At 36.8% G+C, this 27,500-nt stretch overlaps 1 protein-coding gene across 13 annotated transcripts in view; it reads right to left on the bottom strand.

Moving 5' to 3' along the window:
• The window catches only part of LOC135215595 (transient receptor potential cation channel trpm-like), a 655,531-nt gene that overhangs the window by 276,254 nt on the left and 351,777 nt on the right, over positions 1-27,500 (bottom strand). The window lies entirely within an intron of this gene.

Below are 27,500 nucleotides of genomic sequence, written 5' to 3'. Positions count from 1 at the left end.
CTGTGAAGTTTTAACCCGACAAAACTTGTGTTTTGTGGAGACTAGTAATCCGGGACGGCATATTTTGGGTATTAAAATAAGCAAAGAATTATCTCCCGCAAATGCTTACTCTTCGTTAACGATATGAACCCCTATTCATTGCATATATTTTTAGAAGCGCCGATAACTAAACAAAAGAATTATGGAAAGGGTTAAAAAATGTAATGATTACTTTCCTTATTATTTGAAGAACATAAGACTCATTTCGCCTATTTCAATCTCCTTTGCTCTGATATGCAATATATATATGTAATGTCTCAGGAACCAACGACTTTGCAAACATGTTATGTAAAATCTGAGTAAGCCAGGGGATGTGCCCTACAGATAAAAGACTAAAGGCAACCATACACTGTCTGAACGACTGTCGTTATCGACCCACACACACACTATTCATTCAGTATGAACGATCTCCGCACCGATTTCAGTCTGAACAAAGATTTTGTCTTGAAAAGACATGGCATCATCTCTAGAAGAGACGCGCGCGATAGCGTTACATCGGCAGACAAACCCATACATTGAACGATCTGTGTATGACAGACTAATAAGTCGCAAGCCAGCAACCTTGGTCGTGACAGCTTCCCGCTGAGATCGTACAGACACGAAGCTCCGCCCACTTTTGCATTCAGACAAGCCCGTACACAGTGTTTTTGCGAACGATACAGACAGTTGTTCAGACAATCGTGAATGTACCTTCGGTCTTCCAACAGTTAAAAAAAAAAAAAAAAATAGATTAACATTAAACGCTGTTCATCAACTTTTCTAGCATTCTGCAAATTTTAGTAAGAAACAATTCAGTATTCGTTTTCATGCCGATCCCTACCAGCAATATTGTAAAGAAAAGATCAACTTTGAACTTTCTCTCTCCCTGTTTAACACACACACACACACACACACACACACAAACCAACATCCTTGCTCCGCTGCGGTGTCTTGCTAGGCATCTACTTCTCATGGTATTTCATGAGATATGGTTTCGATATACACTTCCTGACATCTAGTGGGGCTATATATACCTATATATATATATAATATATACATATATATATATATATATACATATATATACATATACATATATATCAATTCAAGCTACAAATGTCCTTTAATATCTAAATTCACTTTAACCTCCCAAATGATATATTTCATATATGTACCGAAGGGGAAAATTAAGGGGAATCTATGATATATTTCATCCCACATGGGGCATATATAGATATAAAGGACATATATATAATATATATATATCACATCGATGTGAGATATCATATACAGTATATAATATATATAATATATATTATATATACATATATATTCTATATATATCTAATTATATAATATATATATATATATATATATATATATATATATATATATATATATATATATATATATATATATATGGCCTTTTAGTAATCACTACATGAGAAATCCACTTGAACTCCAATATGAAACTAAATTTCTTTTAATTAATTAAATGATAAATTTTAACGCTTCATAAAAATTATGTTGAGAGAGAGAGAGAGAGAGAGCGAGAGAGAGAGAGAGAGAGAGAGAGAGAGAGAGCAGGCAACATCCTTACTCCCACACACCAAGTTTACCTCTCGCCCTGATACGATTTAGAGCTTAAAGGAACTTTAGTTTTACGAGAAACTCCCGCGCTCCTGTGGAATATATATCACGGTAATGTAACCACCATCACCACCGGCAACTTTGAGAATAATAATAATAATAATAATAATAATAATAATAATAATAATAATAATAATAATAATAATAATAATAATAATAATAATAATAATTCTTTCTAGTCATGAGATGATCCCAATGATAATTATTGCTATTATTCAACATGGACAAGTTAAATTTGAAAAGGCCACGTAGCCACTAACTTTTTAAGGAAACTTTCAGGAAAAAAAAGGTTATATGTGAAAAAGAAAAACAAAACAAAGCCAATTAAAACAATATACAAGGTTATACAAATAATATACACATATAGATATCTGTGTGCGTGTGCACGTATGTTTTATATATATATATATATATATAATGAATATTATATATATATTATATATATAGATATAGATATATAATATATATGTATATACATATATATATATATATATATATATATATATATATATATATATACACATATATATATATACATATATATATTTATTCTACCCTCAAAACAAGACCAAAGAGACACCCAACAATCAAATAAAAATTCCTCACCTGGACAAGATTAAGACCGACTAAGACCCTTGGAAAATCTAACCCTTTTGCATTTACTTACCCAAACACCTTAGCAAAATCCCTGATTAACGTCCAACAAAGACATTCCCCAAGGAAACAGGGGTTTATGAAATCCCATGCCAGGACTGTGAACAATCTTACATCGGATTTATAGGAAAATCACTTCCCCAGAGATTAATACAACACAAACGGTCAGTTAGGTATGTACAACAGAACTCGGCTATTTTCAACCATATAAATGAACATAACCATAGAATAAACTGGAATTTGTCACGTATAATTTATAGCAGCAACTGCCGGTACAAGAGTCAAAGGATGGAATCGGCCTTAATAATAAAAAAGAGGCAGGTAATGAACATCTCAAAAGGAGCATGGGATTCAGATGTTACCGACAAGGTTTTCATTCAACCAACGCTTAAGAAGATTAAAGGAAGATTATAAGCGGGGGTGACCTAAATTGGCTTACCTGTGGATGGATATCTTGGTATAAATATCACCTTTTCTGTAAACTTTTCTCATTCATATACCTGAAGAGAGAGACAGCAGTCTCTATATTTTGGTTTTTTTATGGGCTCCTTTTATTATATATATATATATATATATATATATATAATATATATATATATATATATGTATATATATATATATATATATAGAGAGAGAGAGAGGAGAGAGAGAGAGAGAGAGAACAAGAGAGACAGAAGAAAGAAAATTTAACAAGTAAGCAACGGAAAGGAAAATGTAAGAAGCGGTTGACGGCTTTTTTAACAGCATTACTGCCAATCCTCCTCATCACACAAAAATTAACATCCATAGGTGAATAGAATGAAAATCTGACACTGTGCAATGACAACGCAACGGAGTATGGATGAAGAAGCTATGTACAAGAAGTAGTATGTGCTGATCCCATAATTGAAACTGTTTGGAAGAGATGGGAACCACCACCTCGAGGAATTTTACTTGGTAGGTTAAGATCCCGTGAGGCTGTTGACATCCAAACAGAAGAACTTCACTCTTACCAATGGCGTGACACAAGACCTAAAAAGCATGGCACCATAATTATCATCTCAGTAAATATAACAGGCAAAGTTTTCTCGCAACAATCAACATTCATTTTTGTTCGGTGGTGAAGAAAAGAAAGCTCTTCAGTGGTGACGGAAAGAAAGCTTTTTGGTGGTGACAAAAAGAAAGCTCTTCCGTGGTGATGAAAAGAAGCTCTTCCGTGGTGACGAAAAGAAAGCTCTTCGGTGGTGACGAAATGAAAGCTCAAAGAAAGCTCTTCAGTGCTGATGAAAAGAGAGCTCTTCGGTGGTGACGAAAAGAAAGCGTTTCGGTGGTGATGAAAAGAACGCTCTTCGGTGATGACGAACAGAAAGCTCTTCGGTGGTGACAAAATGAAAGCTCTTCGGTGATGACGAACAGAAAGCTCTTCGGTGGTGACAAAATGAAAGCTCTTCGGTGATGACGAACAGAAAGCTCTTCGGTGGTGACGAAAAGAAAGCTCTTCGGTGGTGACGAACAGAAAGCTCTTCGGTAGTGACGAATAGAAAGCTCTTCGATGGTGACAAAATGAAAGCTCTTCGGTGGTGACGAAAAGAAAGCTCTTCGGTGGTGACGAACAGAAAGCTCTTCGGTGGTGACGAACAGAAAGCTCTTTGGTGTTGACGAAAAGAAAGCTCTTCAGTGGTGACGAAAAGGAAGCTCTTTGGTGGTGACAAAAAAAACCTTTTCAGTGGTTACAAAAAGAAAGCTTTTCGGTGGTGACGAAAAGAAAGCTCTTTGGTGTTGACAAAAAGAAAGCTCTTCGGTGGTGACGAAAAGAAAGCTTTTCGGTGGTGACGAAAAGAAAGCTCTTTGGTGTTGACAAAAAGAAAGCTCTTCGGTGGTGACGAAAAGAAAGCTTTTCGGTGGTGATGAAAAAAAAAGCTTAGAACTGAGGGTAATATGAATTATCATTAAACACGCAGACCATTAAGTGCTGTGCTACCTATGTAAAATTAGCCATGAAGTAGAAGTATGGCACGATATCGGCTAATCCATGAAGTCTTAGTTTATGCTGGAATTTAGTCTCACAAACTACTTTCATGACCCTTTCTAAACCCTTACGAAGGCAAGCAGCCACTTCATTGTGCATTACGGGGGATACTTACAGGATAATTCATTTTGAATGATGATACACCCATATCCGAATTAGGATATTGAGATATAAACGGCTTATGTTTGCCCGATTCGAATGCAGAGCTACATACAATTTAGAAATGGTCTGGATTTAATATCAAGTGTTATGGAATATTGGACAGCAAGGCATTTTAGCTGTCAGGGAGCAGGTCTTGAAAGCCATTCATTCCAAAATTGTTAAGAGCGGACGATACCATCGAAAATGTAGCCATAAGTAATCGGATTTTCGAAATATTTTTACCGATTCAATAAATATTTTTAGACCAATATATGCGCAAATAATGTATGACAGACCACCGAAAAAAAAAAACACACAGAAAACCAAGCATCAACACAGTACAGACAACAATCTCATTCACATGTCCGAATACTTTACAGTTATCATGCTAGCAATTTCAGAATATTTATGATATGGTCCTCAATTAACATCTTTAGCAATATAAAATATCTTAAAACCCAGAAATACTTTGAGTCTCCTTAAACCTTTGAGATTTTTTCCCCTTTAAGAAGAAAACGAATTGAACTAATTTCTCTTTTATTGTGAGAGTTCGACTTCATTTGAACTACACTGCCAGTGTTGATCCCTTGGAAATAAGTCTGAATAACGGGCCAGCTTTTAAGAGGCTGTGGAACTTAAATTACTTTCTCAAGGGCCTCTAGGTCTCTAGCCCATTTCTTTTATTAAATAAGTTTTGAGACAAGACTTACAACAGCTTGCCGCCAAACACAAAAAAGAAGAAAAAAAAAACAATAGCCATTTAGATTGTCATAACGATGATGACGAGAATAACCTGTTTCAAAATATTTACATTGCTGGCTCTGTGTAATCGCCAATGAGCCCGAAAGAGGTCGGATGAACACAGATCCATCAACCTCACATGCAATCACATTTACTGAAAACTATTATCATTATTATTAACTTTGAGTCACTTTTCTAAACTTCCACAGGAGTATGGCCGAGCTGAAGACGTTGGACAGTTGACAAGAGACTAGAGGAAATGCAGGAAAAATATAAGGGTGAAGCAGCAAAGAGGTACTTTAATTTAAAATAATGCCACAAACACTCTCCGAAGGACTATTGCTAAGAACCTTTTCAGAATTCCTGTGTTAATAATCACCCCTGCCTTCCCGTACACAGAACAGAGAGAGAGAGAGAGTGAGAGACAGAGGCTAAAAATTTTCACCCATAGAAATTCAGCAAAATTTTCGCAAAAAACACCAAATCTTTCCCTCCATCGCACCCTGTCGTTTGCAATGCATAAGACGGACACCAAACAAACGCCCATTGCACTCGAGACGACGACAACATGGCCATTTTGAATTGCAAATCCAAGATGAATGACTGGGTCGAGGACATAGAGGGCCTTCGGATCCCAGCTCGGGACGGCAGAATGAACAATTAAGCAGGTGAGCACCGTAATCAAAGCATTCAAACCAAGTAATACGGACTGGGCCTAGAGGTCGAAACGCTTCCCCTACGATGGTGATGGCTGATGGGGTGGGGTGGGGGTTGGGGGAGGTTTCCCTTGACGTCATATGACGTCATTAAAGCTCGTTTTCTTTACTGCTTATCAGCTAGTTTGGCTCGATCGTTCTTCCTTACAGTGCTGACTGCCAAAGCAGAGGTATCTCGGGACAATGACGGATTTTTAGCTAAGTGAAATTTAATTAATAATTATTTATCACTTCACCATATTGTTCCCATCGCAAAAGAGCTGTACAGTTTGACAGTTCTCTCAGATTTGCCATAAAAAAAATTTTCATTGTTCTTGACCATCAATACAGTCTGGCCATCTCTCATTACTTTGGGATAAAATATATTACCGTTTCTGTTAGCGTAGAGGTTGAATCACACTTCAGCTTGACAACAGGCGCTTGATTATTTACGGAACACATTTCTCTGTGACTATTAGGTGACGCACGAACGTAAAATACAAGATCTCAGGTAAGGGATATTAACTGAATCTCACGGATATTGCAAGTAAGCATATTAAATCTTTTTATGGGAAAGAGCATTTACGTATAACATGATGGATATAACCCACTTCTAACGAATTTATATTACATAGTTTTGATCCCGCGAGGCTTCTAACCAAAAAGAATGCATTCAAAAAACACGCCGGCTGCAACACACCATTCACAGAAATGTCAGAAAGCAAAGGCTAAAAAAAGAAAAAGAAGAATCCTTGGTCATGCGTGGGATGATCCTGATATTTTCTGACCACCTCTAAGGCAGTTGTTTATTTATCTATTTTTACAAAGTTCCATAGGTATAATTGGTTGATCATTTTTGGGGGGGAGGGGAGATAACAGAAGGCGGAATGTCAGAACACAAGCAAGTGGCTTGCAAACGAAATAAAAGACAGCTCTCCTAGAGAGAATGGACGGCGCAACAAAAACACAATGGAGTTAAAGCTATAGACCACAAAGAAAAAGCTTTCTCCAGTTTTACGTTCTTCTCTACAGTATTCGCATCTTTCCGTTTTCCCAACCCACTCCTGTAATGCAAACGCCCAACGACTTTCAATAAAAACAAAATGGACATTTCATACTTTATTGTTACTAAAAGCCTTTGAACGTTTTCATTACGGGGACGAGGCTGACAATAAACAAAGATGCGAGCAATGTAGATTAATAAAAACTGGGAAAACCTTTAAGGATGACTACACGGAGTCCAAGAGACATCCAGCCAACATCCCCTTCTTCTCCTACACTGAAGATTTAAAATTAAAATAAAACTTGCAAGCGAACAGACTTTTTGCTCTTTTAATAAACAGTACATTCTCTTCCGTAGCCCGATATCAAGAAACTCTTCACAAACTATTTGTAAATTCCCATTATTTTCCTTTATTCTGAGAGCTTTGAACAACTGCTCTTTATGATCGCAAAATAACTCTCTCTCTCTCTCTCTCTCTCTCTCTCTCTCTCTCTCTCTCTCTCTCTCTCTCTCTCTCTCTCTCTCTCTCTCTCTCGTAAGTAGCCATCTTGCTTGGTGAGACGTACCCGCGTGAAGTCAGATTAATCAACAGATATCACAAGTTTAACATACGACTAGAATTTGAGAAATATCTAGAAGTGTTCGTGAACTATCGGTGATAAGATTAGTGTGAAAATAGTAGGATAAAGCGTCTTCTAAGTTAGTTTATCAAGTGTAATACTATAAATCAGAACAAGATGGCAGTAAGTTCCAACTGCGGGAAGAGGTGGCGTAATTTGGCGTGTTTAGCAGATTCGCAATACGATGAGGTAGCAGGAAGGGAACTGGCATTTCTCATCTATGAAATCAGCAACAGTCCTAACCAAAAAGATACAAAAGCATTCATAGATATATTAGAAGGATATAATCCTTCAAACTGGAACAAATCTAATGAAAACATCTTGAAAATAATTGAAGAAGTTCCAAATAAAATCCAAGTGGTCAAGAGACTCATAAAGAAAATATACATAAACCAACATATTCCGACAAAGAAAATGAATAAGGTGAATCTTGTGAATATCCTAATTGATGCATTAGGAAAAAGAATGCCAAAAGCATGCAAACTGTGTAAGGTTTGGTATAGCATAGTCAATCCACAAAACCTAATCAGAAAATGTGCTGCATGCAACATTCCGACCCATCCACAGTGTGCTGAGGTAATACAAGATTTGAGAAAAGATACAAGAATTTTTTTGTTCAACATGTCTATCATGGATAGACAATGTTATTAAATCAAGATTGAATGTACAAATAGTTGAGGATGAAGAAGAAGAGAGAAGAGGAAGAAGAAGAAAGAAAAAGAAGAAGAGGAAAACGGAAGAGAAGTAAACAAAAATGAAATGACAGAAAAAAATAAGGAAAACAAAGAACAAGATAAAAGTATGGATGCAGAGATACTCATTGATACTACATATGAGGCAATAAAGCAGCATACCTACGAAGAAATAAATTACGATATGACAACAGAAAAGCAAATCCCGAAGAGGCTCTACCAGATCTATACAATGACGGGAAAGAGGAAAAAAATAGACAAGAAAGACAAAATCTGCAACCTTTTGAAAAGAGGGAATTGCAGATTTGGAGAAAGATGTTACTACAAACATCCTAAGATATGTCAAAACTATGAAATATATGGTAAATGTGCATACTTAGATGGATATGGGGATGATTGCAGAGATCTGCATCCAAAAATATGTAAAAACCTAAAAGAAGGAAAAGGATGTAAGTTCGACAAAAAATGCAAATATATGCACCCTGTAGCAATGAATCATAATCAAATAAATAACCAACCAAGTAATAAAATCCAAAATAAGAAAGAAACAAATAAAGAGAGAAATCAAGAATATCAGGTAAAAGAGAAAAGCAAACCACCAATGAGATATGCAGATGGTGTCAGCAAAAATTTCAAAGCATCAGCTCCGAAATTATACTCAAGAGATAATAACTGTATTTATTATGCAAGAGGATATTGCAGAAACGGAGAAAATTGCAGATTCAGACACAAAATGAATAATTATGATGAAGGAAGATCAAATATTATGGAAAAGTTGGATTTTTTAATGTCAGAATTTCTGGAAATGAAAAAAAGAACAACATACCAGAACAGGAAAGAGACATGGAAAATCCTTATTACTACCAGTATTAAATGAAGGAGAAAACACGCAAACCATCATAGTGATGAATGCGCAGGGTTTAGTTACGAGTAACTCAAAAAGAAAAAAAAATAAAAATAGTACTTAGAAGAACTAACCCAAAATGAAAAGAAAATAGATATAATGAATATAAGTGAAACCTGGTATTCCCAAGAGACTGGGAATGATGATCAAATAAAAGGGTTCCAAACTTATAGATCAGATAGAAAAAATAGGAATCAAGGGGGAACCGCAATATATGGGAAAGACAAAAAACAAGGAAAAAATATATGAGAAATATAGTAACTCAGAAATGTGAACTAATAGCGGTAGAATTTGAATCTGAAAAATTGATGAAACATAGTAATATATAGACCTCCTAATACTAAAGAGTTTGACTTAATAATTGAAAAATTGGATGATATATGTAGAAATCACAAGGACTGGACTATTCTCCTATCTGGTGACTTCAACTTTCCTTTCGTAGAATGGAAAGAACGAATAGGAGATTGTGGTTGTACTTATACATATAAAAAAGAGAGTAATAGTAGTGCAGAAGATAAGAGGCAATTTGAAAAGCTATTAGATATGCTACTAGAATACAACATTCAACAAATAAATCACCTGCCAACAAGAAAGGAAAATACTTTAGACTCAGAATATTTGTGAACGAGATGAATTATGTTAAAGAAATAAGTTTATAATGCGAATATTTCAGACCATAATGTCATAGAATTAACAGTTCATTCCAAAGCAAGTGAAAATAGAGATAAGCAAGAAATGAAAAAGTGGGAAGGATATGGAAAATACAACTTCTACAGTAAAAATATAAAATGGTCAGAAAATTATGAAGAATTAAACAAAGATTGGGATAACATTTTCGTAAGTGATGAACATAAGGGTAAATACGGAGATATTATATAAAATATTGGAGAAAATAGTGGAAAAATATATACCGAAGAAGAAAAGTAAACATCATTCATGCATACCAAGAGACAGAAGGATCTTGTTCCAGAAAATCAGAAAGTGGAAAAAAGGTCTTGCAAAAGAAAAAAATGCATGGAAAGTTATAGAACTAAAAAGTAAGATAGAAAATGCAGAACAAAAGATTATACAATCAAAAGAAAATGAAAAACGGGACTTGGAAGAAAAAACCCTATTAAATATCAAGCAAAACCCCAAACTATTATACTCATATGCGAAGAAGATGAATAAAAGAAGAATAGAAATAGGCCCTCTGAGAATTGAAGGGAGATTAACGAATGAAAAAAAGGAAATTTGCAACATACTGGCAGAACGATATAAGAGAGAATTCACCCCTAGAATAGATAATGAAGATAATGATATAGAAGTAAGGGATGAAAATAGTGAATATTTAGCTGACATAAATATTAATGAAGCTGATATTGTGCAGGCTATTAATGAAATTAAAAATGGAGCTGCTGCAGGGCCTGATGGAATTCCTGCTATTTTGTTAAAGAAAGTAGTTCATTCTATCGCAAAGCCACTTGCAATATTATTAAGACAAAGTGTAGATACAGGCAAGATTTATGATGAGCACAAATTAGCATATATTACCCCTACTTTCAAAAGTGGATCAAGACTAGAGGCAAGTAATTATAGGCCTGTGAGTCTAACATCACATATTATGAAAGTGTATGAAAGGGTAATGAAGAAAAATATTATGAAACATTTAATAAAAAATAATTTGTTTAATAAAGGACAACATGGTTTTCGTACCCGGAAAAAAGTACACAAACCCAACTGTTAGTCCACCGTGAGAACATATTCAAAAATATGAAAAGCGGAAATGAAACAGATGTGGTTTATTTAGACTTTGCAAAAGCTTTTGATAAAGTAGACCATAATATATTAGCGAAGAAAATTAGAAAACACAATATCGTGGATAAAGTAGGAAGATGGTTAAAAGAATTTTTACACAACAGAAAACAGATAGTTATTGCAAACGACGAGAAATCGGATGAAGTCAAGGTAATATCCGGTGTGCCGCAAGGTACGGTGTTAGCTGCAATACTGTTTGTTATTATGATTGAAGAACATAGACAATAATGTGAAGGATTCGGTAGTGAGTAGTTTCGCAGATGACACAAGAATAAGTAGAGAAATTACTTGTGATGAAGATAGGAACGCTCTACAAAGAGACCTTAACAAAGTATATGATTGGGCAGAGGTAAATAGGATGGTATTTAACTCTGATAAATTTGAATCAATAAAATTATGGAGACAGAGAAAGAAAGCTATATGCATATAAGGGACCTAATAATGAGACCATCACAAATAAGGAAGCAGTTAAAGACCTTGGTGTGATGATGAATAGGAACATGTTATGCAAATGATCAAATAGCAACTCTGTTGGCAAAATGTAAAGCAAAAATGGGAATGTTGTTACGGCACTTCAAAACAAGAAAAGCTGAACACATGATTATGCTTTATAAAACATATGTTCGTAGTCCACTTGAATATTGCAATATGATATGGTACCCACACTATCAAAAGGATATTGCACAAATAGAGAGTGTACAAAGGTCCTTTACAGCTAGAATAGAAGAAGTTAAGGACCTAGACTACTGGGAAAGACTATCAAATTCTTAAAATTATATTAGTCTAGAAAGGAGAAGAGAACGCTACATGATAATTCAGGCATGGAAACAGATAGAAGGAATAGCAGAAAATATCATGGAACTAAAAATATCAGAAAGAGCAAGCAGAGGTAGATTAATAGTGCCCAAAACTATACCAGGAAAAATAAGGAAAGCACACAGGACATTAATCCACTACGCACCAGCATCGATAATGCAGCGTCTATTCAATGCGTTGCCAGCTCATCTGAGGAATATATCAGGAGTGAGCGTAGATGTGTTTAAGAATAAGCTCGACAAATATCTAAACTGCATGCATCCCAGACCATCCAAGATTGGAAGATGCAAAATATACCGGAAGATGTACTAGCAACTCTCTGGTAGACATTAGAGGTGCCTCACACTGAGGGACCTGGGGCAACCCGAACAAGATGTAAGGTCTGTAAGGTAAGGTAAGGTCTCTCTCTTTTGGGATATCGCGTCATACTGTACGGGAAAAGTCAAGGTTTAAAATACATCAAAGAATGCCATTAAAATAAGCCTAATATGTTGGATACAATTTAATAATTCATAAGTAATGGATATAATGATTAAGCTAGTTATTTCACTAACAGATCAAATTAGTGAAATAACTAGCTCAAGAGTTTTCAAGCTCATATGACAACTAACAATGGACTGGCAGGACAATAAGTGAAATCGTTCTATTTTCTTTTCTTCTGTGTTTAAAACTTTGAAAATACACCCATGTCTTTCTGTTTAAGGAAAGTCTTAATCCCCTTTCTGACACAAGCATGCTTTACAAACAAGATTTCTGAGCGTTGCTTCATTTACGTTTTGTAAATATTCACAACACCCCCCCCCCTCTCTCTCTCTCTCTCTCTCTCTCTCTCTCTCTCTCTCTCTCTCTCTCCTCTCTCTCTCTCTCATAAGCTATCTATACGAACAGCACCAGAGCTTCATTTTCATCCCCGGAACTATTCCAGAATATATAACTAGTCTTGGGAAGTTCACCCATCCATGTAATCCATCACCGATTCATCCATTAATCAATGAACAGCTTCGCCATTCATCCATTCATCAGCCACCCAGAAACCTAACTAGTCTAGACCCTTTTTTCTTTGGATCGGTAACGACTCATTGATCACCAACGGCTCAAAAATGGGCTGCTGAAGGAATCCCCATTACGGAGCGAAGGCGGAGGGGATCGAAGCCCCCCTCGAGTCAATGTTGGTGCATTTCCAGGCGTGTCATTGAATACAATAGGAGTCCAAGAGTTCCCGCATGGTGAACTGGTGAGGACAAGTTTCGAGTCCTGATACGTCAATCAATTTCCCACTCTTTCGGGAATTTACACAGTTCGTTCTCCAGATGCTGTGCAAACCTAACTATTCCCTGACATGCATGATGAGTACAATGAGTTCACGAATTTCAATCCGTAATCCTGTAATGTTCCACGAAGAAAAGAAATAGTCCGAACTAAATATAAAGATAACAGCGTTCTTCAGACACAAACACATATATATAATTGTGTACCTATCAGTTTAACTTCAAAACCCGGATAAAATTGACCAAAACTTCAGTAGAGAAAGTGTTTATAGCAATGGAAAGATAATTATTGCTGAAATATGTACTGGCGATAAATCTAAACCTGAGAGAATATGCTGTAATTTGGGTAATCCTAAATGAGTTGGTGTGTGAGGAAGTTAAAAATAATTGCAGATTTTTACTGCGCTGCAGCATAAAGGTTCGTGAGACCAACGTAGGGTCTTTTACAGACATGGAGGCTTGTCGTAACTTAAAGGACTTCTTAAGGTGCAGGGAAACTTATCAAGTTTCAACAAGAGCCGCTAAAGCAGGGCGAGGGAGGCGAGGATATATCAAGACTAAGGGTAATTGGCGAAACTTTTGTTTCCCCTCGAGACGTAAACAGACAAATGACCGTCTTGAGCAATGTGAAATCTTGCAGAAAAGTTGGGTTGCTCGGGAACTTGGGTGAACTCTTAAGCGTCACTTTTCATACTGCTCTCCTTAGGCTGGTGACATTTTGTTCAACAGAAGAGAATTCCAAATGTCTACAGCAGAAGTTAACAATGACCCCACTATTTAATTATCAAAGCTTGTTTTATTGCCGTTCAGGCAGCGTTGCCACCATATGAGGGACTGGATAGCTTAAGGCATCTGATTGATGATTTGGGTTTGAAGAGAGCCAATAACCGACATTTGGCCACGCTGAAGCAAGCCAGTTTCACGTACACCGTGATTATCAATACTCGAATGAGCTATTCTCTCTCTCTCTCTCTCTCTCTCTCTCTCTCTCTCTCTCTCTCTCTCTCTCTCTCTCTCTCTCTCTCTCTCTCTCTTTCCATGTCCTGGACCACAAGGCATGGTGAAATATGATTTCGGTTATTTGTTGACTGTGGGTTTGTATACGAACAAAAGCTGTTATATATTCAGTGTTTCTGGGAGATGACTACTGGTACTGGGGCGGATAATGTTCATGTTCATGTGTGTGAGTGAAACTTTCCTTTCCACATATCTGTCCCATTGCATTTCCAACTTCAAAGCCCTAACTTCGAAATTCTCTGTTCTATTCAAAGTCAGCCTGGATAAAAATAAGAATAAAGGTCGTGGCAATGTCACTACAAAAATGGAACTTAAACATTATATCTATACGGAGAAAAATACTAACACTTTCCCCTTCTGCACTTTGAACACGATTATAATTGATATAGCAATATATTTGAACTCAAAATACTTCCAGGCTACAGCAGTTGTGAAGGAATGAGTGAATCAGTCACAGGTCACCACACGCAAAGTCGTCCCAGGAAGTAGCACTATTGGCAAGATCTTTCCTCGGAGGTGGCTCGGTGGAAGGCAACATGGCAACTTTAACAATCCATCGCATATCCCAGTTCCAGCTGGAAGGGAGGGATATCCATTGCACATGGAGGGGGATGGCCCAGTCCCAAAGTGAGGTAGGTGGACCCGACAGCCCGACTGACTGACCATTCAACCCAACAGCAGCGAGGGATTGTGACGAGATCCCCACAACTGCTCATCAAGCCAATTAGCGGAAACTCATCGCGAGGTATTACTTGAAGGATCTGCCGTCATCCCCCAAGTCAGGGGATATTCCAAGTGGGACGTATGACCAATCAAGAGGTAAATGTATTTTCGTCGAATATGGGAAATTCATGAGAGGTTTTCAGCACACATTTGAAAATTACAGGAATGTCATCCTCGAGTTATAGTAATCTACTTCTTCAATCGCAGAGATTTCAATCTTTAATTACAGGTAAGTAATTCATCAGTTATGTAGCGTAGCGAATTAATTACAGGATGTAATTTTCAAACTGCAGGGAATTAATCATTAAATTACAGAAAGATATTTCTCCAGTTATTACACTAAGTCAGGATTTACGTGAATGCAGTTCCTGAATAATACGTGTATTATTTTTGAAAAGCAGCCGGAAAATATTTCCCAAATTTCACGAGTGTCTTTTCATAAAGGGGTATTCCTGAATGTCCTGAAAGTAATATCTATAGGGCGTTCATTATTGAAACAGAGAGGTAACATTTTTAAATTACACTTCTGCATCACTTGCACCGCAAAAATGTAATATTTGAAAATTATGCAAGATCTCAAGATGAGGATTCTTAGTAACCATATTCAAAACGTTGCAATAATTACAAAGGGAATCAAAAGGATTTAACTTAATCCTAAACTTGATACCTCAAAAGACGTAGTAATCATACAGTCGTCACAAACAAATCCAAGGACTGTGACCTGTAAACTTAAATAAGGAATTCTAAAACAAATTAAAATCGTACTCGTGCAGGAGGATATATTGGTCAACGAAATGCTTACCTAAAATAAAACCAGCAATTATTATTACAACGAATTAAACAGATTAACCATATCGCATTATGAACTCAATAGCTTTCCATTGTACTATGTTGTGCAAATTTTTTGGAAGAAATCTCTGGGGCTTCCGCAGCACATTATGGCGAAAGATGATACCAGCCGTCTTCATGAGGAAGATATCTATAACGTCACTCCATCTTGCTCTGGGGATGCAGCTCAACAAGAGCTAAGTAACTTTTATGAGAAACTCTGCCCCTCAATCCTCTTAAAAATTAACACAAGCAACGGAGTAACTCAAAGTATACACATCCTCAAACAAAAAAACGTCGAGGTACCGTGACTTTAGTCGCCCTCTTGAAAACACGAGTACGAAAAGAGGGAGCAGTGAACTCCTTAACTATTACAGATAAGAGGGATAATTCTCTTGACAACTTCTCCGTGGAATCCGCTTCCGGGATCAATGCAAAACTTCCAATAAATAAGAGCGAGCCTCAGTGCGAAGGACGAGGAGACAAGCATTGATTTTACCTTCAGGAGGCACTGACCCGACTGCAACTATAAAGACTTCCTTGCCAGTCGCATGCAGTACGAATTTCTCTCTCTCTCTCTCTCTTCTCTCTCTCTCTCTCTCTCTCTCTCTCTCTGAAGATGTACATAGATTCCACACCAAGATCACGCACTTATTTCCCTTGAAACTGCAGTGCACTTGAACGTACATAAGTCTATTCGTCTATGCACTATATCAATTCGGACGTCCGTATGGTGAAAAAGGCACATTCTTTCTTCTCATTCCAAATAATAATAATAATAATAACAATAATAATAATAATAATAATAATAATAGTAGTAGTAGTAGTAGTAGTAGTAGTAGTAGTAGTAGTAGTAGTAGTAGTAAGTAGTAGTAGAATGGGGAAACAAATCCAGTTATGTATGGAATCTGTATGGAAGATTCCCGAAAGATCTCTGTACAGATTTATCTTTAAATATATGCATACCTGCGGATTTGTTTCTCCAATAATAATAATAATAATAATAATAATAATAATAATATACCGAAAAGACAGTTGAGGAGATCGTAAAAGCTCTGCTGCGGCAGATGCAGGATCAGTACCTCTTACATTGCGACAATTCCTAGACCTACGCTTAGAGGCAAAAAACTTTTCCCTCAGGCTGCATTTTTCACAAGAAACGGGATTTTCTTTGTTTCTTTCTTTACGGGTCTTCTACAACTGCCGTTTTTAATGCTCTTATTTTAACCCATTCTGATACGGCTGACACAATTCTTCGCATACTGCTATCTCATTCATAGGAGGCTCTGAAATAACACCAAAGTAAAATCGCCATTATTAACACAATTAACAGAGAGAGACCTCCATCTCTTAAAGTTGATCAAATTCTAAAGGATGCAAGCAACGCATGCGGATCGTGTGAATACAATAAATAAATGAAATAAAATAAAACATTTTCTGAATACTGGTGTATGAAATTCGCTATGTGCTGTAGTATGAAACTCTCAGCTACTATCAGGCAGCGCTCAGTTGCTCCCCAAGTGAAGGTGCGTCGGGGCCGCCTCCGGCGGAATTGGACTCGGCGGTGCCACATGCACGATCCATGGCCAAACTTAAATCTTAAATTTAATTAAAACTACTATGGCTAAAGGGCTGCAATTTGATATGTTTGATGATTGGAAGGTGGATGATGAACACGACAATTTGCAGCCCTCTACACTCAGTGGTTTTTAAGACCTGAGGGCGGACAAAAAAAGTGCGGATGGAAATACAACTCGACCTCAATAGTTTTCTTTTACATAAAACTAAAAATGACTTTCAGGGTTGTTTTTGCAATTAAACAAATGAACAAAAATGACTGACTGCTTAGCTATCCGGACATTTCTTCTGAGCATAAAATGAAGAGCTTAAAAGAGTTAGATGTTATTGGAGATAAAGACAAGTATCAAGCGAAATCAGTAAATAAGAACGGACAGCAACAACAACGGAAAAAAAACAGAGTAAGTTTTTGATATTTAAAGACGAAGAAAACTTTGACAATTCATGACTTATATTTTTTCAATTTTTCTTTACATTTTTAGTAACCATATAACTAAACATTTAAAATTCCTGACATTTCCCTAAGCCTCCATGTACTATATTCACGGGTATTAAGTCGCAAGAAACTGCCACTCAAACTTCGACAGTTATCAACACAATTGTTTTACCACTAATATATATAAATGTATAATATATATATATATATATATATATATATATATATATATATACATATATTAGTGGTAAAACAATTGTGTTGATAACTGTCGAAGTTTGAGTGGCAGTTTCTTGCGACTTAATACCCGTGGAATTATAGTACATGGAGGCTTAGGGAAATGTCAGGTTTTAATTTTAAATGTTTAGTTATATGGTTACTAAAAATGTAAAGAAAGAAAAATTGAAAAAATATAAGTCATGAATTGTCAAAGTTTTCTTCGTCTTTAAATATCAAAAACTTACTCTGTTTTTTTTTTTCCGTTGTTGTTGCTGTCCGTTCTTATTTACTGATTTCGCTTGATACTTGTCTTTATCTCCAATAACATCTAACTCTTTTAAGCTCTTCATTTTATGCTCAGAAGAAATGTCCGGATAGCTAAGCAGTCAGTCATTTTGTTCATTTGTTAATTGCAAAAAAAAAAAAACAACCTGAAAGTCATTTTTAGTTTTATGTAAAGAAAACTAGTGACGGTCGAGTTGTATTTCCATCCGCACTTTTTTTGTCCGCCCTCAGGTCTTAAAAACCACTGAGTGTAGAGGCTGCAAATTGTCGTGTTCATCATCCACCTTCCAATCATCAAAACATATCAAATTGCAGCCCTTTAGCCATAGTAGTTTTAATTAAATTTTAAGATTTAAGTTTGGCCATGGATCGTGCATGTGGCACCGCCGAGTCCAATTCCGCCGGAGGCGGCCCCGACGCACCTTCACTTGGGGGGGGAGCAACTGAGCGCTGCCTGAAGTGAGTTCTTTTGCCATTGTTCATAATTTTCTTAATTATTTTACTCCCCATATTTTTCTCTGGACTCCAGTTTGGAATAACGGGCAGTTTCGAATTCGGCAATACAATAGGATCAGAATGAGGCCGTAGAAGTTCCTGACCCCGCCAGCTACAGTGCAGCTCCCTGAGACTGCAAGCGCTTAACCCGGTCACGGCTATATTGGCCCTCTGTCCTAGAATTTTTTTTTTTTTTTTTTTTTTTACACACCTGAAGCTGAGATCTGTTATACCTGTCAAGAAATTTTGACCGCCCCAGTAGTTTCATTATTATTATTATTATTATTTATATTGATAGCGCACCCACTCTGCCAAAAATTACGGCGAATAAAGAGAGGGTCGTTACGGCAAGTTTTAATTATAAGAACGTTGTTTAACTCCCCAGAGTGTATACTTATAAAAGAACCAGCATGAGAGAGAGGCGCTGGGATGGAATGATAGCAAGTCTGAAAGTGAAGTTCACACTTATTTGCATATATGCAACACAACGTGCTTTGTATATATATATATATATATATATATATATATATATATATATATATATATATATACAAACGTTTGTGTTGCATATATGCAAATAAGTGTGAACTTCACTTTCAGACTTGCTATCATTCCATCCCAGCGCCTCTCTCTCATGCTGGTTCTTTTATAAGTATACACTCTGGGGAGTTAAACAACGTTCTTATAATTAAAACTTGCCGTAACGACCCTCTCTTATATCGCCGTAATTTTTGGCAGAGTGGGTGCGCTATCAATATAAATAATAATAATAATAATAATGAAACTACTGGGGCGTCAAAATTTCTTGACAGGTATAACAGATCTCAGCTTCAGGTGTGTAAAAAAAAAAAAAAAAAAAAAAATTCTCAGGACAGAGGGCCAATATAGCCGTGACCGGGTTAAGCGCTTGCAGTCTCAGGGAGCTGCACTGTAGCTGGCGGGGTCAGGAACTTCTACGGCCTCATTCTGATCCTATTGTATTGCCGAATTCGAAACTGCCCGTTATTCCAAACTGGAGTCCAGAGAAAAATATGGGGAGTAAAATAATTAAGAAAATTATGAACAATGGCAAAAGAACTCACTTCAAACTTGGTGCGAAACTGTAATTAGCACAATAGGCAAATTCAGGCTAGTAATGGCAGCTAGTATCTAGTCTTAGTGAGATATCGCTACGGACAACCAAACCACAGAGCAGAGGAGGAGGAGACAGGATCAAGATGAGACACAGACAGAGAGAAGAGAGAGATTATCTACAGCTTCCATAACACTCTTGTCCCACATTGTCCTAACGTACCTAAGTGTACCTCCTGCTCCTCCTCCTCCTCCTCCTCCTCCTCCTCCCGCCCACCTACCGACAACCACGCGAACCCAACACATAAACGTACGCACGCACATACCTCAATTTACTCCCACGACTATGACACATCGGTTTCAAGACTAGAGAGAGAGAAAGAGAGAAAATCCAATTGCTATCGATTCAGTTCTGCTCTTCTCTCCGTTTCCCTGCGTTGAAATCAGACTAGTAATGTCTTCCGCTGCTCTCTTTTTTTTCCCGCTTACTCACGTCGTTTTCCCCCATTTTCGAGTGACCTCATTCCATCCCCAGCACCCAGCACCCACCCCCCTCACCCTTCGTTTTTTCAATCACCTTACAAATGGGGTTACAAGAACAATTGGAGTTTCCTCTTACCGTCCGTGACAGTCGAGGAAAATGTTGCCAGACACTTTAATTGCCTATTAATAAGGGAAAAGTTACCAAGTTTCAGTGAGAGAGAGAGAGAGAGAGAGAGAGAGAGAGAGAGAGAGAGAGAGAGAGAGAAGATGGTTAGAAATAAGTGGCATAGTTTAAAAGCAACAATAGAAAGTCTCTCGGCAATTAATCCGTCATATTTTCCGTCTCCATCATTCCCGTATACTCGTCAGAAGCTTCATCCGCAGAATGAAAGAAAAAACACACTTCCAATACTCGGTTTTTTTCCATCTGTCCACCCGCCTGTGGTGTATGCGTATGGTAACACTGCGTCCCGGGCTTTAGATAGTTACATTCAGCTTACATTCAACAATAATAACAATATCCTATTTCGAATATTAATGGTGTAATTCGCCTACACCAAATTATGAAAACACTTTTCAGTTGCAAATGTACACCCAGATAACCTTTTATTTACCTAAAACATACACAGAGCGTAACTATCTAAATCCCTGGATGCAGTGTTACCATAAGAAAACACCACAGGCGGGTGGACAGATGGAAAAAAACAGAGTATAGTTATAACGACCTTTATCAATTACAATGGTGCACCGTATGAAAAGATGTTAATCTATAAAAAAAAACACATCTTCATCCCAGATCCACGAAATCGAAAAACTTGAAAGACGTTAGTGACCGCGGAAATAAAGTAGCACGACGAATTAAACAATAAACTGAATGTTATCTTTGAAAGACATAATACTGAAAGTGACCCATAAATCATGACATTCCTGGCTCGAGAAATTAACTGTAACAATTCTCAATCAAATTCTGCTTGCTAAAATTCAGCAGCTCATTATTGACGTTAAACAATAATAATTTCACACAAAAACATAATAAAAAATATATAGAAAGGTGTCAAGTAAAAAGTGTAATGTAATAAATAGTGACGATACTGTCAAAATATGTTGAAGGAGGGGAGCGGATATCGTCTGGGGCGAATATGTTTTGGAAGAAGAAAACATTAATAAACTATAATTAGGTTGGTGGAAAATATGAAAAATTTTGTGCTTGCACTAAGAGCAGAAATGGATTGAAAGCCTACTGCTTTAAAAGTTATGTTGTTCATGGCTTTGGTTTGGAAAGACCTATGGACTGGAAACTCGGAAATGACAAAAAATATGTTTAGCTTAAGAAAAATGCAGAAGAAAAGTCAGGGAAGCGTGATGATCATAGTTAGGAATACAAATGAACCTCATTCTCTCCGAAATCAAAGAGTCTACAGACATAACTGCGAAGACACTGGAAGGTCATTGCTCTGAGGAAGAAAAACAAGAGAGGACGACCTCATCAAGACAGAAAATTGAAATGCGTGAAAACTGAAGGGGGAGAGAGAGAGAGAGAGAGAGAGAGAGAGAGAGAGAGAGAGAGAGAGAGACTCAAAATGTGAGGGAATGGAGGCGATAGAAACTAATGACTCATGAAATTCAACCACGTGAAAACATCATCCAATTAAAAACTTCAAAATGATTAAACCTTCACGAAAAAAAACACAACTCGTCCGATCTTCCACCAGAATTTAACCAATATTAAATCACTAAATACTACAGAAAAATCCTGCAGTTCTAGGAGCAATTTTGACTGACAGAAAAGGAGAAACAATATGAAGGTGACAGCCACGGTTCTGGAAGAGAACCCTGAGTTTCCCGTTTCCGGCGCTGCCCATTTAATCCAGCTTCTCTCACGCTAAACCTTCTACGAATGATGTCAGTATCTTTCATTTCTAACTGCCTTGAATCTTTCAAGCTTTTCGATATACCTTTGTCAGTGAGTATCATTGGACATGGTTTTCTTATTTCACTGTTATACCGTCCCCAACATACGGGATTTTTCATCAATGCAATTTTGAATCCAAGCATGCCTAAAATTCCTTTCTGATTCCATTGAAAAGTCAATTTTGGTTAATAAAACGTTGCAATCCCCTCGAAAAATAAATGTGATTTTTTTCATTTATTCTTAATCATCCGCGTACCGGTCATAGCACCTACATAAACATGGTATGTACGAGTAAAATGATATACAAGTAAAGAGATATACAGAGAAACTGAAAACTAACATCCATTTGGTGCACATAACAAAAAGACACGTTCTATTCATACATGAAAAATACACAGGCATGGAAAATGGCATAAAATAGTACACAAAATCATTTCCATCAAAAAACAAAACTTCCCAACGCAAACACTGTACAGAAAGATGTTGACAACTGAAAAGGGGAAAAAAAATCAACAAAACAACAGCGGCCACTCATCGAAAGCAACGGGGAAAAAAGGACACAACAAAAAGAAAGTAGCTATTTGTTTCGCTCTTCGTCGAATTCCCAGCGAAAACAAACACATCTAGCCAGAGGGAAAACAGTTCAGAAATGTTTCTATCCATTATTCTCCTGGAGATTGTTTGTTTGCGCTAGATCATAACATCATCATCATCATCATCATCATCATCATCATCATCATCACTACCATGGCCTTGGGATATTAATTTGTTATATTGTCCTGCTTTTACGGCATGTCGCTTTGAACATACCAGCAACAAGTCGAGCAACTTTAGGGTATTCAGTTGTGGTGAATCACGTTTCATCATAACGTATCCTATATCTATCGATAATCGACATTCTCTCTCTCTCTCTCTCTCTCTCTCTCTCTTTCTACCCAGGTAACGTGTGGAAGTCAATATCCCTAAAGTGTCCCCGCACCTTCCCTCACTTAATGAAGACGAGTCTACCATCTCCTTCGGGGTCCATAATTTCTTCCTCCTTCATTTCTTGCTTCAAAGCCCGAAAGATTAAAAGTAAAGGAAAAAGAACGTTGGACCTTGAGCTCTACCAGATCTGACGAATACATTCCCTCATCTATAAAGTGATTCATAAGTAAGAGTAAAGTTTTATGTTTAGTCTCCTGCAACAGTACAATTAGTACACTTAACCTCTAATTTACGAAAAATATAAACTATTCAAATAATTGAATTACAATACCAAAGTCAAAGTTATATATATATATATATATATATATAAATAGATAGATAGATATATATATAGATACATATAGATATATATGTATATAAAAGATAGAAAAAAATCTGAAAATCCTCAACATTACATAGTATGCACGCGTACACTAAAAATCCACTGTTGAGACAGACACTCCCAAAGGTCAAAAAAGGGATTACCATAAAAACATAAGTTTATACAAAAGGTTATTAACGGTATCTATTTTGCATTAAACTTTGGGTACACCACTTCATCAATATTAAAGTGTCCTCACACATAATCAAGCCTCATGTTCAGGACACAATTTTGCAGTATTTAAGTCCACGTTTACATGAAGGAAGGCTGCTTTGATCTTCAATCAGCCGCTGCTGACGCAGTTCTACTGTCATTTAAAATACAGGTAACATTCGGCACATTATTCAACGATCAAAGCAGCCGCTTAACATATCGGGAGACTTCCACCCCCAACACACCTTCGTTTTTGCCCTACATTCGAACTCAGGGCCTCTTACTAACATGTGGAACATTCTGTCGTTACACACAGAAGTTCCTTCCATAAACACACGCAAACAAACACACATAAACACACGTGTGTGTATTATATATATGTGTGTGTGTGCGCGCGCGCGCGTGTGAGTGAGAGTGTGTGTGTGATTGTAATAGCCACAATGCCCTCTTAACTTCTCAAATTCTTTGCTCTTTTTTGTGACAGGCGTATCCAAAAAAGAGCAAAGAATTTGAGAAGTTAAGAAGGCATTGTGGCTATTACAATTACATACGTATCTGGTACAAAATGACTAGTGATTATATATATATATATATATATATATATATATATATATATATATATATATATATTTTGTGTGTGTGTGTATTCACATATATAATCCTTTTCTACTTTGGTATCCATTTACACCTATGTGGATTGGTAGGCAGTAGACAAGGAGCGACCCACAAACCAACCCATCGTATGACGGCGCTGTACCACACGGCCACGACAGTAAATTAGACTAGTTGCACCATGTGGGTGTTAGTCCCTACGCAGACATGCGCATAGGTAGATATTATTCCTTACTTTCTTACAGCAACGAGCTATTCCATTCTTTTTAGCTACAAACTTGGGACATAAATTTGATGTGGAATTCCATTCAAACATTCGCTAAAAAAAACCACCAATCTAAATGGGATTCCAAGAGAGTTCCGGGAATTCTTTCGGCGAAGAGGTTCTCTCTCCCTACTTAATTATTTCCCAGTTTTACAATTTCCCAAGAGACCAAAAGACTCCATCACGGCTGTTGGCTTTAAATTGGTTCCTCTTTAATCCCGAGACAATCTCAGCCTGTGAGTCAACTGGTTTATGACATCAAATACGACAAATCTAAGAATAACAGACGAACTAAGAGAGAGAGAGAGAGAGAGAGAGAGAGAGAGAGAGAGAGAGAGATGGAAAAGAGATATAGACGCACAATGAAAAGGAATCGGAAGACGCCTCAAAAATAAATAGTGAAGAGCATGAGCAGCATCAAAGAAGGAGAAAGAAAGAATGAAAGTAAAAGAGCAAGTGGTGGATTAGGCGATGGAAGAAAAAAATTACAGCAAAGGGAAAAGCAGGAGGGTAAGAGGAGATTAGGAAGATAAGATTCCTTAAAAGGAATGAGACAGAGAGAGGAACAGGAAGAGGAAGTAGGAGGGGGATCCGACCAATATTGACGATTCCACTTAATAAGAAGCGATTTCCACTTACTCGCTAATGAGAAGGCATGAGCCAACAGTTAGAGGAAAGGAAAGGAAAGAAGGTGGAGGAGGGGTGGGGGGGGGGGGGGGGGGGGAGGGGGGGGGGGGATGGGGGGGGGGGGGGGGGGGGTGGCATAAAGGTGTTCACCTTTAGTGTCCATTTCACTGCAAAAGCAACTTTCATCTGCTTGTGAACGGGAGTGAAGAAGGTAAAACGTCAGAGCTGGAATGAAATATTTCTTGAAGGGATGAGAAGAAGGTAAAACGTCAGAGCTGGAATGAAATATTTCATATAGCATTATATATACATATATGTGTATATATATATATATATATATATATATATATATATATATATACAAACATACAAAGATAAACAAACACATACACATATGAAATATATATACGCACATATTTATACATATATATGTATGCATGTATGTATGTCTGCATATACTATATAGAGTCAAGTCCCTAGTTTTTTTAATTATGACATGATGGAATACATTGAATCAGAATACTGATAGTGTGTGCGTCGTATATGTGTCCTGGCTGCTGTCTTTTATTTTAACAGAATCCGGAATACGGGAAGTAAAACCATTACAAATGAGAAAATATATTTCCAGTTTTAATTAACTTTGGTAAAAAAAATATTAAAAAAAAAAATAAACTGGACGGAATTTTAGAATTGCTGTTCCATTTTCTCCCGTTTCAAACAGGCTTAAAATGGCCCCATTCATTCTCATGTGGAAATGTCACTTGAATGAATGCCTAGCACGCACTACACAGCTAAAAGTTAAAAAAAAAGAAGTTATTAGTAGCATTTTATAAATTACTCGGTAACAAATCATAACTGAAAAAATGTCTCCCAACGAAATCATGGGAAAATCTAAGGGTTTTACTTCCCCAAAAGACACCGACACACGGAGTAGAAATTAGCTATAAAAAACTTCACATTCCCCTTTCAGTGGTATTATCAAAAGATACTGAATATCGTTCAATATTCAGCCATCTTGCAGAGTTACCCATGAAGTCATTAACAAAACTGTAGACTCTTGTTTCGGTTTCAGACACTGAAATGTGGCAACATGCTTCCGTAGACTTATCACTTCCTGAAAACTGATTTTATTTTATAGTATCAATAATTCATAAAGAGAAGTGTTAAAAATCAACCTTAATTATGCTAGAGTGCTCCCCCACCCTCAATCAATCAATATTATAATGTTAATTTCATGAAAAAATTTGTCTACGAACTGAAAAATTTGTCCTGTAACTGCAGGAATATCGTAAAAGAAATGATGTCCTGTAACTGCAGCAAAATCGTAAAAAAATAAATATTTTAAAACTTTAATTCAATATATACCTTATAAAGAATATACAATATCTTTTATTACAGTTGAAAGTTCCTTTAAATAAATACGGAGCACTAGACACTTTTTAATAAGGCAATGCAATAATAAAATCGACCAAAGATAATGATTTTCTTTTTAAAAATATACTGTTGCAAGAACTCCTTAATCTAACACTTAATGTACCATATACTGGCCACTAATATAATCGGTTATTCATATAACCATTTAAAACACAGACTATTTTGTATTGTGAGAGAGAGAGAGAGAGAGAGAGAGAGAGAGAGAGAGAGAGAGAGAGAGAGAGAGAGAGAGAGAGAGTTTCAATCAAAGCTAAGAAACCCCGGACACTTTCCTCGAGAGACAAAATACGTGACGTGATAGCGGAGTGGGAGGTCTTTTTTCACATGACCCTGCGACCGCTCCCCCCCCCCCCCCCCCCACCGCCAACCCCCCCCCCCGCCCCTCCTCGTCTCCTCTATCGTCCAACATAATATATGGAAGCATTCGGGGGGAAATTACTTTGAGGAAAATGAGAGCACAATTTTAGGGAAAAACGATGTAAATACACGGACTCAAACAAACACAACAACACACACAACAACACACACACACACATATATATATAATATATATAATAATATATATATATATATATATATAATGTATAATGTATATATATATATATGTATAATGTTTTTTGGCACACGATATTTTTTGCATTTTTCGTTAAACGCTACTGCAAGTGTGATATCGACGACTTTCAGGAATCACTTCCACAATTTCCAGTACGTCTTAACTTCACGCTGAAGTTTTGAAGGCTAGACAAAGACTGGAGCCCCTTCCACTTATTTTTAAGTCGACGGCTGCTGCTGCCATTAACGCTTGGCTTTCACGAATACCACTCTAAAATATGAATACTGTAAAAAAAAAATTTCATTCAAAACAAGGATCCAAAAGTCGAAACTAACATGAATTTCACCGATTATAAAAAAGGGGAAATGAACATATTTCAGGGGCGAGATTTGCTCTTCGGAAAATACCGAGTTTATCTTTTGTACACTTTTTCAGGACCTCACATTAAAATAGA

The sequence above is a fragment of the Macrobrachium nipponense genome, chromosome 5 (assembly GCF_015104395.2).
Source record: "Macrobrachium nipponense isolate FS-2020 chromosome 5, ASM1510439v2, whole genome shotgun sequence".
NCBI classification, from domain to species: domain Eukaryota; kingdom Metazoa; phylum Arthropoda; class Malacostraca; order Decapoda; family Palaemonidae; genus Macrobrachium; species Macrobrachium nipponense.
The sequence above is the reverse complement of the archived record's forward strand: the minus strand, read 5'-3'. Positions and strand labels throughout refer to the sequence as shown.